The sequence below is a fragment of the Melanerpes formicivorus genome, unplaced genomic scaffold (genome assembly GCF_026170545.1).
Source record: "Melanerpes formicivorus ecotype bairdi unplaced genomic scaffold, bMelFor1.0.p_v2 SCAF_423, whole genome shotgun sequence".
In the NCBI taxonomy this organism is placed as follows: domain Eukaryota; kingdom Metazoa; phylum Chordata; class Aves; order Piciformes; family Picidae; genus Melanerpes; species Melanerpes formicivorus.
In genome coordinates this window covers 7,958-23,348 of record NW_027142775.1, presented here as the reverse complement: position 1 = coordinate 23,348, position 15,391 = coordinate 7,958, and the positions used below count along the sequence as shown (strand labels likewise).

The following is a 15,391-nucleotide window of genomic DNA, read 5'->3' as shown; positions in this document are numbered from 1 at the left end:
CAAAAAGCAATAATAGAGACTTACTGAATCAATATATTTCAACTTACAGACATGCTATGAATCATATCCCAGGATTTGCTTCCAATATTCATAAGTTATTTGTGAGCTTCTGGTCATAAGAAATCTATGATTTCCAGGAATTCAAATAAAACCTCATGACACTTCAAAATTAAGATCTTCTTCGACTCTGATATTAATTCTGAGGGCTCAGGGTAAACAAATAAACATTTCATAATTAGAAAGGACAAAGTCAAAGCAATCTATTTTGTTCAATTGGTTGGCTGTGATAATTCTAGTTAACAAAATAAAGTATATGTCTTTCCCTACTTACAAGTAAATTAAATGTTGTTGTTTCATTCTCTGGAACGCGTCCAGAGAAGGACTACAGGGATGATTAGAGGGCTTGAGCACTTCTCCTGTGAGAACAGACTGAGGGAGCTGGGGCTATTCAGTCTGGAGAAGAGAAGGGGAACAAAGGGGACAGGACCATGCATGTCTGGTAAACAACCCTGGGGTGAGGTCATGTGTTCTGGCCACAGCCTGGAGAACCCCTTCCCATTGGGTAACTCTGTGCTGGCTTCAGTTGTCCTATTGGTCCAATCAACTCTTGGGCAAGATTTATGTACAGGCTGATTTCTAGTCACCTGTGTATTACTCAAGCCTTGCTCAAAGCTTGCTCAAGCCTTGCCTGCTTGAACCTGCTTAAACATGCTTGGACCTTGTCTGGCTTGAAGTTGCCTCAAGTTGCGTTACCTCGAGTTGCCTGGTCCAGAGCCTGGGATGAAGCCATGAGCCTATACACCGCAAGCTACGAGAGGAGCCACGAGCTTAGGAGTTGGAGCCAAGCCTGCTTCCCCTTGAAACCAGGATTTTGCTGTGCTTCAATTCACTCAGGACAAAGCAAGCACCCATCATGAGAATAATCATTAACGGCCTGCTGTCTGCTGAGACCAAACCAGCCATGGACAATTGCTTGGCCTTCCTGCCAGCAACCTGCTGCGCCTGATGCATGAGCACTCCAAAGCCTCTAATACACAGCAGCAGTACTCCAGACTTGGGCGGAACCAGTTGTGAGTAATTAATTCATTGCCTCTTTGGCTTAATGGCTCTTGCTGAGTCTCCCCACACATGTGGTCAAGTGCCATTTTGCTCCCAGGGTATTCTCTTTCTGTTATATTCCTCCCAGTTTGCATAAAATAATTAAATTGTTATAGTTGCCCAAATACTGCACATCCCCATGGTAAATACATTCTAACCATACATCAAACCTTTTGATATGTTTTGGCAATTTTCATATTAATAAAAGATTATTTATAACACAGTATCACAGTACCACCAAGGCTGGAAGAGAGCTCAAAGATCATTGAGTCCAACCTGTCACCACAGACCTCATGACTAGACCATGGCACCAAGTGCCACGTCCAATCCCCTCAAACACCTCCAGGGACAGTGACTCCACCACCTCCCTGGGCAGCCCATTCCAATGATGAACGACTCTCTCAGTGAAGAACTTTCTCCTCACCTCCAGCTTAAACTTCCCCTGGCACAGCTTGAGACTATGTCCCCTTGTTCTGGTGCTGGTTGCTAGAGAGAAGAGACCTACCCCTTCCTGGCTACAACCACCTTCCAGGTCGTTGTAGAGAGCAATGAGGTCTCACCTGAGCCTCCTCTGAGGGGCCCAGAACTGGACACAGTACTCAAGGTGTGGTCTAAACAATGAAGAGTACAGGAACACAATGACTTCCCTGTTCCTGCTGGCCACACTATTCCTAATGCAGGCCAGGATGCCATTGGCCCTCTTGGCCACCTTGGCACACTTCTGTATCACCGTATCACAGTATCACAGTATCACTTAGGTTGGAAAGGACCACGAGGATCATCGAGTCCAACCTATCAACACAGACCCCATGACTAGACCATGGCACCAAGTGCCATGTCCAATCTCCTCTTGAACGCCTCCAGGGTCGATGACTCAACCACCTCCCTGGGCAACCCATTCCAATGACGAATGACTCGCTTGGTGAAGAACTTCCTCCTCACCTCGAGTCTAAACCTCCCCTGGCGCAGCTTGAGACTGTGTCATCTTGTTCTGGTGCTGGTTGCCTGGGAGAAGAGACCAATCCCTTCCTGGCCACAACCACCCTTCAGGTAGTTGTAGAGGGCAATGAGGTCACCCCTGAGCCTCCTCTTCTCCAGGCTAAACAATCCCAGCTCCCTCAGCCTCTCCTCATAGGGCTTGTGCTCAAGGCCTCTCCCCAGCCTTGTGGCCCTTCTCTGGACATGTTCAAGTCTTTCAATGTCCTTCTTAAACTGAGTGACCCAGAACTGGACACAGTACTCAAGGTGCGGCCTAACCAATGCAGAGTACAGGGGCACAATGACTTCCCTGCTCCTGCTGGCCACACTATTCCTAATGCAGGCCAGGATGCCATTGGCCCTCCTGGCCACCTGGGCACACTGCTGGCTCATATTCAGGCAGCTGTCGATCAGCACCCCCAGGTCCCTCTCTGTTTGGCAACTCTCCAGCCACTTCGACCCCAGCCTGTAGCTCTGCATGGGATTGCTGTAGCCAAAGTGCAGCACTCGGCACTTGGACTTGTTGAATGCCATCCCACTGGACTCTGCCCATCTGTCCAGTCGTTCGAGGTCCCTCTGCAGAGCCTTTCAACCCTCTAACTGACTAACATCTGCCACTAACTTGGTGTCATCTGCAAACTTGGTGATGACTTACTCGACCCCCTCATCCAGATCATCAATGAAGATGTTGAAGAGGACAGGGCCCAGCACTGATCCCTGAGGGATGCCACTGGTGACTGGCTGCCAGCTGGATGTGGCACCGTTCACTACCACTCTCTGGGCTCGGCCCTCCAGCCAGTTCCTAACCCAGCACAGAGTGTTGTGGTCCAAGCCACGAGCTGACAGCTTAGCCAGCAGTTTGCTGTGGGGGACGGTGTCAAAGGCCTTGCTGAAGTCCAGATAGACCACATCCACAGGCCTCCCCACATCCACCAGATGGGTCACCTGATCATAGAAGGAGATCAGGTTGAAGAGGCAGGATCTGCCCTTTCCTAAATCCATCCTGGCTGGACCTGAGCCCTTGGCCATCCTTCAGGTGCACATTTATTGCCCCCAGGATAATCTGCTCCATCACTTTCCCTGTCACTGAGGTCAGGCTGACTGGCCTGGAGTTTCCAGGTTCCTCCATCCAACCTTTCTTATGGATGGGGACCACATTGGCCAGTTTCCAGTATCTGGGACCTCACCTGTGAGCCAGGACTGGAGGAAAATGATGGAGAGTGGCTTGGCCAGCTCATCTGCCAGCTCTCTCAGCACCCTAGGATGGATCCCATCCGGTCCCATGCACTTCTGAGTGTCCAAGTGGCTCAGCAGGTCCCAAACTAATTCCTCATGGATTACTGGGGCACTACACTGCTCCCCAACCCCATCGCCCAGCTCAGGAGGCCACTCGTCCTGAACTCCTCCTGCCTTGCTGTTAAACATTGAGGCAAAGAAGGTGTTCAGGACCTCAGCCTTTTCCTCATCTTCGGTCACCATGTTCCCCTCCAGATCCAATCGGGACTGGAGGTTCTTCTTGCCCTTCTTCTTATTGTTAATATATTTGTAAAAGTGCTTTTTATTATCTTTGTCTGAGGTGGCAAGCTTCAGTTCCAGCTGGGCCTTTGCCTCCCTAATTTTATTCTTACATAATCTAACAACTTCCTTGAACATACCTCGAGAAGCCTTCCCCTCCTCCCAAAGGTGATACAGCCTCTTTTTTCCCCTTAAATCCTCCAGGAGCTGCTTGCTCATCCAGGCTGGTCGCCTTCCCTGCCAGCTTGCCTTTCGGCATGTGGGAACCGCCAGTTCCTGTGCCTTCAAGAGCTCCTCTTTGAAGTAGGTCCAACCCTCCTGAACCCCTTGGTTCATGAGGGCTGGTACCCAGGGGACTTTACAAATAAGTTTCTTAAATAGGCAGAAGTTCGCCCTCCAGAAGTCCAAGGTGAAGGCACTGTTGGTGCTCCTCCCTATCTCCCTGCATATTGAAAACTTCACTATCTCGTGGTCACTGCACCCTAGGCAGCCTCCCACGGTCACGTCTCCCGCCAGCCCTTCCCTATTGGAGAACAGCAGGTCAAGCAGAGCCTGTCCCCTGGTAGGCTCGCTTAACAGCTGTGTCAGGAAGCAGTCCTCCATTTCCTCCAGGAATCTTCTGGATTGCCTCCTCCCTGCTGAATTAAGTTCCCAGCAGATATCTGAGAGGTTGAAGTCGCCAACAAGGACAAGATCTGATGATCTTGAGACGGCCTCCAGCTGCTTGTAGAACAATTCATCAGCCTCCTCATCCTGGTTGGGTGGTCTGTAACAGATTCCAACCAGGATGTCAGATTTGTTAGGCTGCCCTCTGATTTTAACCCACAGGCTCTCAACTCCCTCATCTTCCACCTCAAGTTGTGTGGCAGAGAGTGACTCCCTAATATACAGAGCCACCCCTCCTCCTCTTCTCCCTTGCCTGTCTCTCCTAAAGAGCCTATAGCCCCCCAAGTGTAGCACTCCAATCGTGGGTGTTGTCCCACCAAGTTTCTGAGATGGCGACTACATCATAGTTGCCCTGATGGATCAGGACCTCCAACTCCTCTTGCTTATTGCCCAGGCTGCGTGCATTGGTGTACATGCATCACAGTTGGGTTCCTGACTTCTCAACTGACCCTACCTTGTGCCCTACTCTTTCCTCTGCAGAGGGACCGATTGCCTCACCCACCCCCTTCAGACCTAGTTTAAAGCCCTCCTAATGAGCCCTGCCAACTCCAGTGCCAGGACTCTCTTACCCCTTCTAGATAGATGCACCCCATCGGGACCCAGCAGGTCAGGTGCAGTGAAAGTTGTCCCATGGTCAAAGAACTCAAAGTTCTGCCTCTGGCACCATCCCCTGAGCCAATTGTTGATGGTATGGGTTCTCCCATTCCTCTCAGTGTACTCCCCTGCCACTGAGGGAACTGAGCAGAACACCACTTGAACTCCTGCCCCATCAATCAATTGTCCAAGGGCCCTGAACTCCTTCTTAATCACCCTGGTGCCCTTCTTGTCAATCTCATCACTCCCAGCCTGTATTACCAGCAGGGGTAATAGTCAGTGGGGTGGATTAATTTAGGTAGTCTCCTAGCAATGTCCCTAACCCCTGCCCCTGGTAGGGAGCAGACCTCCCTGTGGGATGGGTCGGGACGACATATGGGTCCCTCAGTAGCCCCCAGGAGAGAGTCCCCAACAACTATAACCCTTCTCCTTTTCTTTGTGGAGCTGGTCGTTATAGCTGGTGGGGACCGCTTGGGCTTAGGCTCCTTCCTGGAACTGGTCGTTACAGGTGGTGGGGACTGCTTGGCCTTAGGATCCCCTCTGGATGCCTGCTTCTCAGCCTTAGCACTCTCATCCCCACTGCCCTCAGCCTGCAGGGCCTCATATTTATTATGCATGGGCAGCGGAGGAGGAGGAGAAGGTTGGGGTGGATTCCTCTTGCCACCCCTGGCAGGGACCTGTATCTAGCCCTCTCCATTTCCAGGGACCCTTCCCTCAGCAGGGGAGATCTGCAGAGCCTTCTGCCACAACTCTAACTCCCTTTCACTTTCCCTTATTGTTCTTAGCCTAGATACCTCTTCCTTCAGCTCGGCCACTTCGTCCTTTAGCTCTGCCACCAGGCTGAGGAGAAAATTCACCTGGTCACACCTGACACAGGTGTCCTCTCCCTCCCCCTCTATTCCAAGTGCCAGGCTGAAGCACTCTCTGCAGCTGGCAGCCTGGACTCCAGCATGCTGGTAAAACAGCTGTGTCTGGGCAGATGCTGCTTTTCTACCCTTCATCCGAGTGACAACCATGGTGGAACGTTTGAGGTTTTGGGTGGGTTGTTTTATTTTGTTTTTTTGGGGTTTTTTGGTGTTTTGTTTTTAATTTTTTTTTGTCAACCAGCCGATAGGCTGCTAGCGAACACAGCCCGGGCGGTATTTAAAAGTGCCGCGGCTGACGTCAGGCTCCCCTACCCATGCAGGCTCGCGTGAGCACGATCCTGCAGGCTCCTCCTGTGGCAATGCCAGCGACGAGCAGTGTGAGCAATCTGGCAGTTCAGGCCTAGAGCCTGACATGATGGTAGGCCATGCTCAGCATAAATGCAGAGCCAGCTAGCAGTGGAGCAAAACAGTACTGTGCCTGCAGCATGTAACTAAAACAAGACACTGGTAGCTATAAACATGGACAGTTATCTTGGGACAGCAGGACATGTACCTGCATCAACAACCTCGTTGTGTCATTAGTAGTTGGACCAATAATCTGTAATAGTGCAATGTGTGGTCATCACAGGGAACCAATGGAGCTATGCCAACAGGGCACTCCGAGTTTATATAAATTCTAGCAGTTCCCTTGCTACGCACTTCTGCCTTTCCTGTCTCCTGTTTCTTCTTCACTTTACTGTGCTATACTTGCACTACAGGCCTGCTCCATAGGCCTGCACCTCAGGCCTGCACCATCGGCCTGCAACACTGGAACAATAAAGGAACAATACTTGCTCACATTGGTCAGTCGTATTGATTCCTATCTCCATCGTCTACATCCTCCCCCTACCAGGAGTCCTCCCTACCCTTGAAACCCCGAATGGAAGGCAAAAAATCCTGAGAGAAACTCACAGTTCAAGCAGAGTGGTTCCGAACGAGCGGTCCCGATCGGCTAGTGAACCAAAATGGCGCTACGCACACAGCCCAGGCGGTATTTAAAAGTGCCATGGCTGACATCAGGGTCCTGTACCCGTGCAGGCTCGCGTGAGCACAATCCTGCTGGCTCTTACCCCTACCAGGAGTCCTCCCTACCTGCGAAACCCCGAAAGGAAGGCAAAAAAACCCTGAGAGAAACTCACAGTTCAAGCAGAGTGGTTCCGAACAAGCGGTCCCGATCGGCTAGCGAACCAAAATGGCTCATGTTCTGGCTCATGTTTAGGCAGCTGTGAATCAGTACCCCCAGAGCTTTCCATAAAGGAAATATGATCTCCTTCAACATCTGGTGAGGGGAAAAAAATAGAAATGGGTAGATTCAGATTGGATGTTAGAAGAAGTTTTTCACTGTGAGGGTGGTGAGGCACAGGAACACATTGCTCAGGGAGGTGGTGGAAGCCTCATCCCTGGAAGTTTTTAAGGCCAGCCTGGATGTGTCTCTGAGCAACCTGATCTAGTTTGAGGTATCCCTGCCCATGGCAGGATGGAACTAGATGATCCTTTAAGTCCCTTCCAACCCTGACAATTCTATGATTCTATGATTTGCATAGCTAATTCCATAAACTAATGTAGTGTTAGGCATAATATTGAAAAAAGTATACAGATAAATTTATGTTGTGAAATGTTTACATTTCAGTTTAGTTAGCCTGGAGGTTTTCAGCATGGGAATAGATAAATTTATATTGTCTGATGTAGGGTTGGCAGGAGTCCCATCCATGTGACAATCAGGTTTGGGATCTCCAGAAGTCCCCTATTAAGTCCATGACACTTCCCAGGCATATTGTGGATGCCCCCTCCCTGCAACTGTTCAAGGCCAGTTTGGACAAGACCTTTAGCAACCTGGTCAAGTGGAAGGTATCCCTGCCCAGGGTGGGGGTGTTGGAACTAGATGATCTTTAAAGTCCCTTCCAACCCAAACCACTCTATGATTCTATGACTTGTTGCTCTTCATGATATGGGACATGTTGTAATCATCATGTTCCATGATCTAAATAAGGAAAATGTTCCTTGGCCAAAGAAACCTACACTCACCGACTTTACTAAATCAAACATATGCATTGAAGTTTAACAACTGGTGTATCATCTTTTTTAGCCTCATCTGTGTGACTGAATCTTATGAACCATGTTAACCTCACAACTCATCTTATCTCATCACTACACATTTCAAAGAGTAATCAGTTTGAATTAAACAGCTATGTGGGCTGTTTAGCTGAATGAGAAACTTGTAGTCTTCTTTTTCTGAATAATGAAACGAGTAATATAAATCCCCTACATCTTACTTATCTGTTTTAATATCTTTGAATAAAAGAGATTGTCATGCAGCATGATCTACTCAAGGCCTACTCACTGATCATTAAACTATACTACTAAATTAAGTTGACATTGGTAAAGTTATTATACATCCAGGATAATACACTAAAACCAGACTTTTTCAGGATATAATGCCTTTATTCCAGTAATTTGACTTCTAGATGAAAGGCAGATTATCAGGAGTAACTTGACCGGCATTTCATATATTAACTATTACTATTTATCTTTATAGCTGCATTGATGATCATTATGTGGAACAAGCATATGAAGAAAGCCTCAGTTATTTATATCACACTTAACATCATCAAATACAAATTTGTCTTTAGCACCTATGGTTTCCATTATATTTGAACTACAGTTTTTCTAGTATTCAGCAGGAAACTTTGGATTTCAGGACCATTTATTCTTTTTACAGTCATGAGTGTCAAATATACTCTATTTTGTATCAGATTTTCCTTTGCTTCCCCATGGTTTTAAAAGCAATACACAGCTATAGATTTGAAGAGTGGTAGTCATCAGTAGGAACTTCCTCCCACAAAACCTTACTTTGGCTTTTTACTCAGTTTTCTTGTAAGTTCTCCAAAGTTTAGAAAGCATTTTTCTTCAGTGGAACCCTTATCAAAGTAATCATAGCTTCCTCTATTACATGTAACACATGGTCAGTCTAACATACACTGTTGTCTGCAAGTACACATGACATGGATATGTCTTTTGCAAATTCTTTAAGATTTCACTTTAAAAAAAAAAAAAAAGTAAAAAAGAAAAGCTGCTATGGGCAATTAAAGAGAACAGAAAGAAATTAAATACTTTTATCTGTAATGAAAGATACTACAGTCACCAAAATTACAGAGAAAATATGCTTATGTTAAATGATATGAAGCATAAATACTACTTGTCCTCCTTCAAGAAGTTTCTGCATTTTCTCAATCTAATTAGAAAGTCATGCTTCAAAACTCAGTGCTTCTCTAATGATCTCCTTACTTCACTCATGACTTTAACAATGCATTTATTATATAGAAAGTTACTATTGATGACTACCATTATTTCCCCATTCTAGCTCAATTGCACACTCTCATAGGCATTATCACACAATTCTTGAGCAGCACTGCAATTTCCTCAAAATTACTAGGAATTTTGGGCAAGGCAGTTTAGACTGAATTGGCATCATTCTCACAAATATACTCATATCATTGATGCTATCTTTGCTCTCTCCTCAGATTATTAGTTCCAGTCATTTATTTCCTCCACCTACTATAGCTGCTGTTAATGATGACTCTGATCTATTGGTATTTACAGTGCCACATATGGCATACACTTTTCTAAAGGACATGTCCTATATTATCCCTCTAATTTCTGAAAATGCTTTGTAAGGCAGGTGCAGATATTTATTTTACTAAAGGTGGCAACAAGTAGAGATTATAAAGGCATATAAAATGACTATGGGAACACACAACCATCAGTGAGATCACTTTCCCTGTATTTTTAGATTAAGGAATTCCAGTGCCTGGGTGAGGAAACGGGAGACATATGTCCATGTCAAACATAAATGCATGTCAAAGGATTTAGAGCACTCCTTAATTAATATGCATATATTCTCTGCAATTTCTGTAAAAGACAGACTGAAACAGAGGTCCACTGCAAACACAGTGTAAAAATAATAAATAACCTACTGCCATCTGCTGCTCATAAGTCTTAGCTGTCACGTGGTCATTTGGGTTTGATTTATGTTAGTGTCTGAGGTGTTTCCACAGCATACAGAAAAACCCTACGCAAACGAGTCCAAGATCAGAATTTTTGACATAAAGTTACTTTTACCGCAGCACAACATCTGTGCTCTAATAAAAACTACAGTTGCATGACTAATGCTGTCATTCACATTTCTGAGCTTCTGACAAATGTGTTCTAAATGCTGATAATTGTTTATTCAGTAAGTAAGACATAAATGTTGGAGTAGTTGTGTAGAAAAGGGATAAGTTATATTGTGAAAGGCATGGCCTGGAATACACAATTTTAACATTATTTTTTTAGGCTTGGTGAATCACTCCACAATCTTTTGTATCTCTGTGACTAAAATATTTCACTTTTGCTAGTGTTTTCCTTATGAATACATATTGGAGGTAAATAGTAAAAATGTTGCCTATACATTTGCATGACTAGACAAAGTGATTTGATGAAAAAATGTCCTTTGAAAAAAAAACAACCAAAAAACTATGTCACAGCTATCATAGAATCATAGAGTACCAGGTTGGAAGGGGCCTCAAAGATTAACTGATCTAACATTTACTGCCAAAAGTGTGCTGTAAAGAAGGTGACCCATCACCCTCTCTAGCTGAATCTTCAAAGGGTCTAACACTGGGGAATTAAATTTGTTTATCCTAAAGAGAAAACAAAGACAACAAAACAATCAACCAACCAAACAAATAAAAAGCCAGAAAATAACTCCATATTCATTATGGTTCCTATCTTCTATACTTCTAATTAAGGAATTCTTCCACAGAAGCATGGATAACTGAATTATTAAATATTATTTGCCTGTTTATCTTACAGTATTATTGAACACAGTCCATAACTCTGATCAAATGAGCACTATGATTTTCTTCAGTTAGTAGACTGGGAGTTGTTTTCTGACCATATTTTCTAGCAGTCTTCCTTATCCATGCTGTATGGTATTGTCCTTCACCATTGTATTAATTAACTGTGTCACTTTTTGGAACAGAATTTATTAAATATTGGATGTCTTGTCTTGTAAGATGATAACAGCAAAGTAATTGCTTTAGTGGCATTGGAAATTCTTATACCCAGACTAGCATTTACTGTAATATAAACCAGCTTACATTATATCAAAACAAATAAAAACTAAACAAAACTAAAACATAGAATAAGCAAGAAATCAGAATAATCAAGAGATCCTACATACTTCAGTTTTGTACTTAGAAGGGGGTTTTGAAAGTGCTGAATATTGACCAAGCTCTACTACCATAGCCCTCAAAATTTTAGTCAGATTGTGAACAATACCAGGTCAATTCTTCATGCTTTTCATAATCAAATAAGAGGCTATATTTGTGAAAATACCACTACAAACTATGTCCTAAAATAATATAGAAAGTTTGTTCTGGAGAAACAAGTGTATCTGCTGGCCTAAAATTCAGCAGATGTAACTGCTCTCTGACAGTGAAGGTCAGAGCTGGTGAAAAACATGTCTATAACAAGGTATTTTTTTAGCTATAAACACCAGAGATGTTTTAAGAGAAGTTTACCTAACTCCTCTGAAGCATTTGGGCAAATAAAGTTATGGTTTTATTTCTTGGAGAGGAAATGCTCATATTCTAAAGTTGATTGTCTCATCATCAGGAAATAACTACAGACTAATAACATTGTTTTAGGACTAATTTTACAAGGTTTTTATTAAAAACCAGAAAGCAGCAGCCCTATACTATATAGTACCTCCTTGTTTCCAGCATTTCTCAAAGAATTCCTGGGATTAGAAATTGTCCACAAGTCTACACACTACCCAGTGTTTAGAGATTCTTCCCCTAAACAGGAGATTTTTTTCACACTTTAACATAAAAGATAAAGGACATTATTTTCTGAGCTAACATCAAATACTCCCAAACCTATTGCTGTTCAGCTATAGCAGAGAATGAATGCAATAAATCTGGATAAATATTCTGGGTATTGTCCTCAATGTTTCTTGAACCATCTCCCTGTACTCCTAAACCTGTAATTACTGTGCCATTTAGAAACATAAAAAGATGCATAATTACAGAGTTTTGTAACTATTTATTATTTATGGTTTATAGCCTAATGTTAACAGAACTCTTCCCTGAAACATGAAAAAAATTTGCAATGGCGATACGTCAACCGGCCACAAGAGACAACGTTCATTTCTGAGAATGAAAAAAGATACAGTGATGATATAAGCAGATCACAGTCACTTCCTTTGCACAATAATGTGCTCAGCAGCAGGGATCACATAGCTTGAAATGAAACTAATTAAATGTCATCCAGAGGGAACTGGACAAGCTGCAGAAGCAAGTCCAGGTGAAACTCGTGAGCAGCAACAAGGCCAAGACTTGCACCTGGGTTGGAACTATCCTCATTATCAATACAAGCTGCAGATGGTAAGACGGCCCTGTAGAAAAGCACTCAGCCCAGAAGGCTATTTGCATCCTGAGTCACAAAAATGATCAGAGTTCTGGAGCCCCTTTCCTTTGAAGACAAGTTGACAGGCTGAGAGAGCTGGAGGTTTGTCAGCCTGGGGAAGAGGAGGCTCCAGGGAGAACTTGTAACAGCCTTTCAGTGACTGAAGGAGGCCTACAAGAAAGCTGAGGAGGTACTGTTCACGAGGACATTTAGCATTAGGACAATAGGCAACAGTTTTAAACTGGAGCAGGATAGATTTACATTGACCACGTTGAAGTTATTTTCTATGAGGGTGGTGAGACACTGGAACAGGTTGCCCCAGAAGGTGATGGAGGCCCTATTCCTGGAAACATTTGAGGTCAGGCTGATGGGGCTCTGAGCAGCCTGATCTAGTTGGGCATGTCCTCTCTTACTGCAGGGGGTTCAGACTAGCTGACCTCTGGAGATCCCTCCCAACTTAATGCATTCTAGGATTCCATCAAAAGCCAGGCAAGTGTAAAACATCTTTATAACATTTTGTACTTCACATTTAAAGCTGCTATGAAGCCCCAAAACAGATAGCTTTCGAGAATGTGAAGCAATTGAAGGAAGCACAAACCACATAGAGCAATAAATCGCTAAGGCCTGGGACACTGTGACAGAAAAAGGAGATAAGTGATAAGGACTGACGGAGAAAGCATGATTCAGAACCAGAAAGGTCAAACTGACCCTAACAGCCTTGTCCAGTCAGTAAAACTAAGCCAGGCACACCGGGAATTGACCACCAAGAAGATCCTCAAAAGAGATGTCCCTGCCCACGCTCCACCTACACCACGCCTCTTATGAATATGTATGCAAAGATATGATTATGTATGTGATCTGATGCAATACTACATCCAAAACTGTATAAAAGACATGCTTTTGTTACGGGAAAGGCAGAAATCCATTTAGTGATTTCTCCAACGCGTTGCTAATAAAATACCTCCTGTCTATCTGACTTAAACTGAGTCTCTTAGGCAGTTATTCTTGCCTTTTGGGGCAAAATTCGGCATCATTAAGCCAACCACATAACATGGGCACCTCTGAACGAAGCAGTAATATGCCTTTACCTGTTCTTCAAGAGGTGTATAGCAATTCAACATACCTTCTTCCCTATCCTCGCATGAATTAATGGCATATTTTCTTAGGTGGTGCATGTTCGGGACATGAAACACTCCCAACAGAAAAAGCTAAACATAGATTTAGTGTCCAAAACTAAGATTTCTTCTCCAAAATGACAAGTCTTTCTAATAGATCTGGTAAACAATAGTGATTAAAAAAGTAATTATAACATAATGTTGAATTAATTAATTTTCCTCTAATTTTATATATGTATATAGTTTATATATATATATATATAAACAGATGACAAATGAACACTATAAAATGACAAACAGATATTGTTAATTCAGAATTTTATAAGTATCCTGACATTTGAGGAAGAACTAAAGTTGGCAAAGGTTGCCAATTTCTGTCAAAGGGGCTACTATGGCTTTTCTGGAAGGGCACCCTAATGTATAAACATCAATAACAATTAAAATACAAAGACTCTGTAGCAAACTGTGTTTTAATTAATACTGTGGTTAACTTTGAAAAATAAATAAATCTAAAATGGTATCAGAATTAAATAAACCTCAGTTATCTGGAAATTCCTCAGTGTTGGACTTGCATTAACCTCTTTGAAAATCATTCATAAACTAATGATATCCAGCAAGTTTAAGGGCAATTTTTCAACTTCTACAGATGTCAGTAGGTAGATTCTGTGATATTATGAAGACTGCAGTTCAGGATAAACATTAAGTCTGGATTGATGCTTTACAATGTAGAGTTTAACCACACAGTTGTAACTCACTCTGGTTGAAGGGAAAAAAAAACGCTCCCTAAATGAAAACAGTGAAATAGTTTGAGGAAATATTGCAGCTGGAGTGAATTTTTATAAACACTTTTTTCCACTCTGGGAGAGTTTAATGATGTGTTTAAACACCTAAGACAACATTTTTTTGTAAGTGTGTGGATGCATAATTACTATCTAAATCACTGGCAAGAAACTTTGGAAAGTGTTACTGAAGAAGAGATTAGCATAGGCCTTCGAATAGAATAGAATAGAATAGAATAGAATAGAATAGAATAGAATAGAATAGAATAGAATAGAATAGAATAGAATAGAATAGACCAGACCAGGTTGGCAGAGACCTTCGAGATCATCGCATCCAACCTATCATCCAACACCACCTAATCAACTAAATCATGGCACCAAGCACCCTATCAAGTCTCTTCCTAGACACCTCTAATGATGGTGACTCCACCACCTCCCCGGGCAGCCCATTCCAATGGTAAATCACTCTCTCTGTACAGAATTTCTTCCTAACCTCCACCCTAAACCTGCCCTGCTGCAGCTTGAGACTGTGTCCTTTCGTTCTGGCACTGGTTGCCTGGGAGAAGAGACCAACCTTACTTACCTGGCAGGGGAGACACCATGATCAGGCAGGTGGTTTTCCCAGGGCGAGGCTCATCCTTTGCACTTCGGGTGTGCTGACCCCTGCGATTTCTCCAAATGCGGGAAACTCAACTGCATAATTTTTTAGGGACGATCAGGTTGAGTACTTGTGGGTAAGAATTAGAAGGAAGACCAGCAGGGCAGACATCCTGGTTGGAGTCTGTTATAGACCACCCAACCACGAGGAAGATGTTGATGAAGCACTCTATAGGCAGCTTAGGGCTGTCTCAAGATCTCTGGAACTTCTTCTCATGGGTGACTTCAACCTGCCTGACATCTGCTGGGATCTCAACACAGCAGAGAGGAGACAGTCTAGGAGGTTCTTAGAATGCATGGAGGACAGCTTCTTATCCCAGGTGCTGCGAGAGCCTACCAGGGGCAAGGCTATGCTTATCCTCCTCTTCACCAACAGGGAAGGGCTGGTGGGTGATGTGGTGGTTGGAGGGTGTTTGGGGTCCAGTGACCACGAGATAATTGAATTCTCGGTTTTTGGTCAAGCCAAGAGGGGCAGCAAGAAGACCTCCACTCTGGACATCCGGAGGGCAGACTTCGGGTTACTCAAGGAACTAACTCAGAGGGTTCCTCGGGATAAAGCCCTTAAAAACAAAGGGGTCCAGGAGAGCTGGACCTACTTCAAGGAAGAATTGTTGAAGGCTCAGGGACAGGCTGTGCC

The 15,391-nt window shown here is 43.9% G+C and overlaps 1 pseudogene; it reads left to right on the top strand.

Moving 5' to 3' along the window:
• Nucleotides 1-14,672: 14,672 nt before the first annotated feature.
• LOC137459837 (U1 spliceosomal RNA) lies at nt 14,673-14,821 on the top strand (annotated as a pseudogene).
• The last annotated feature ends 570 nt before the right edge of the window (nt 14,822-15,391 follow it).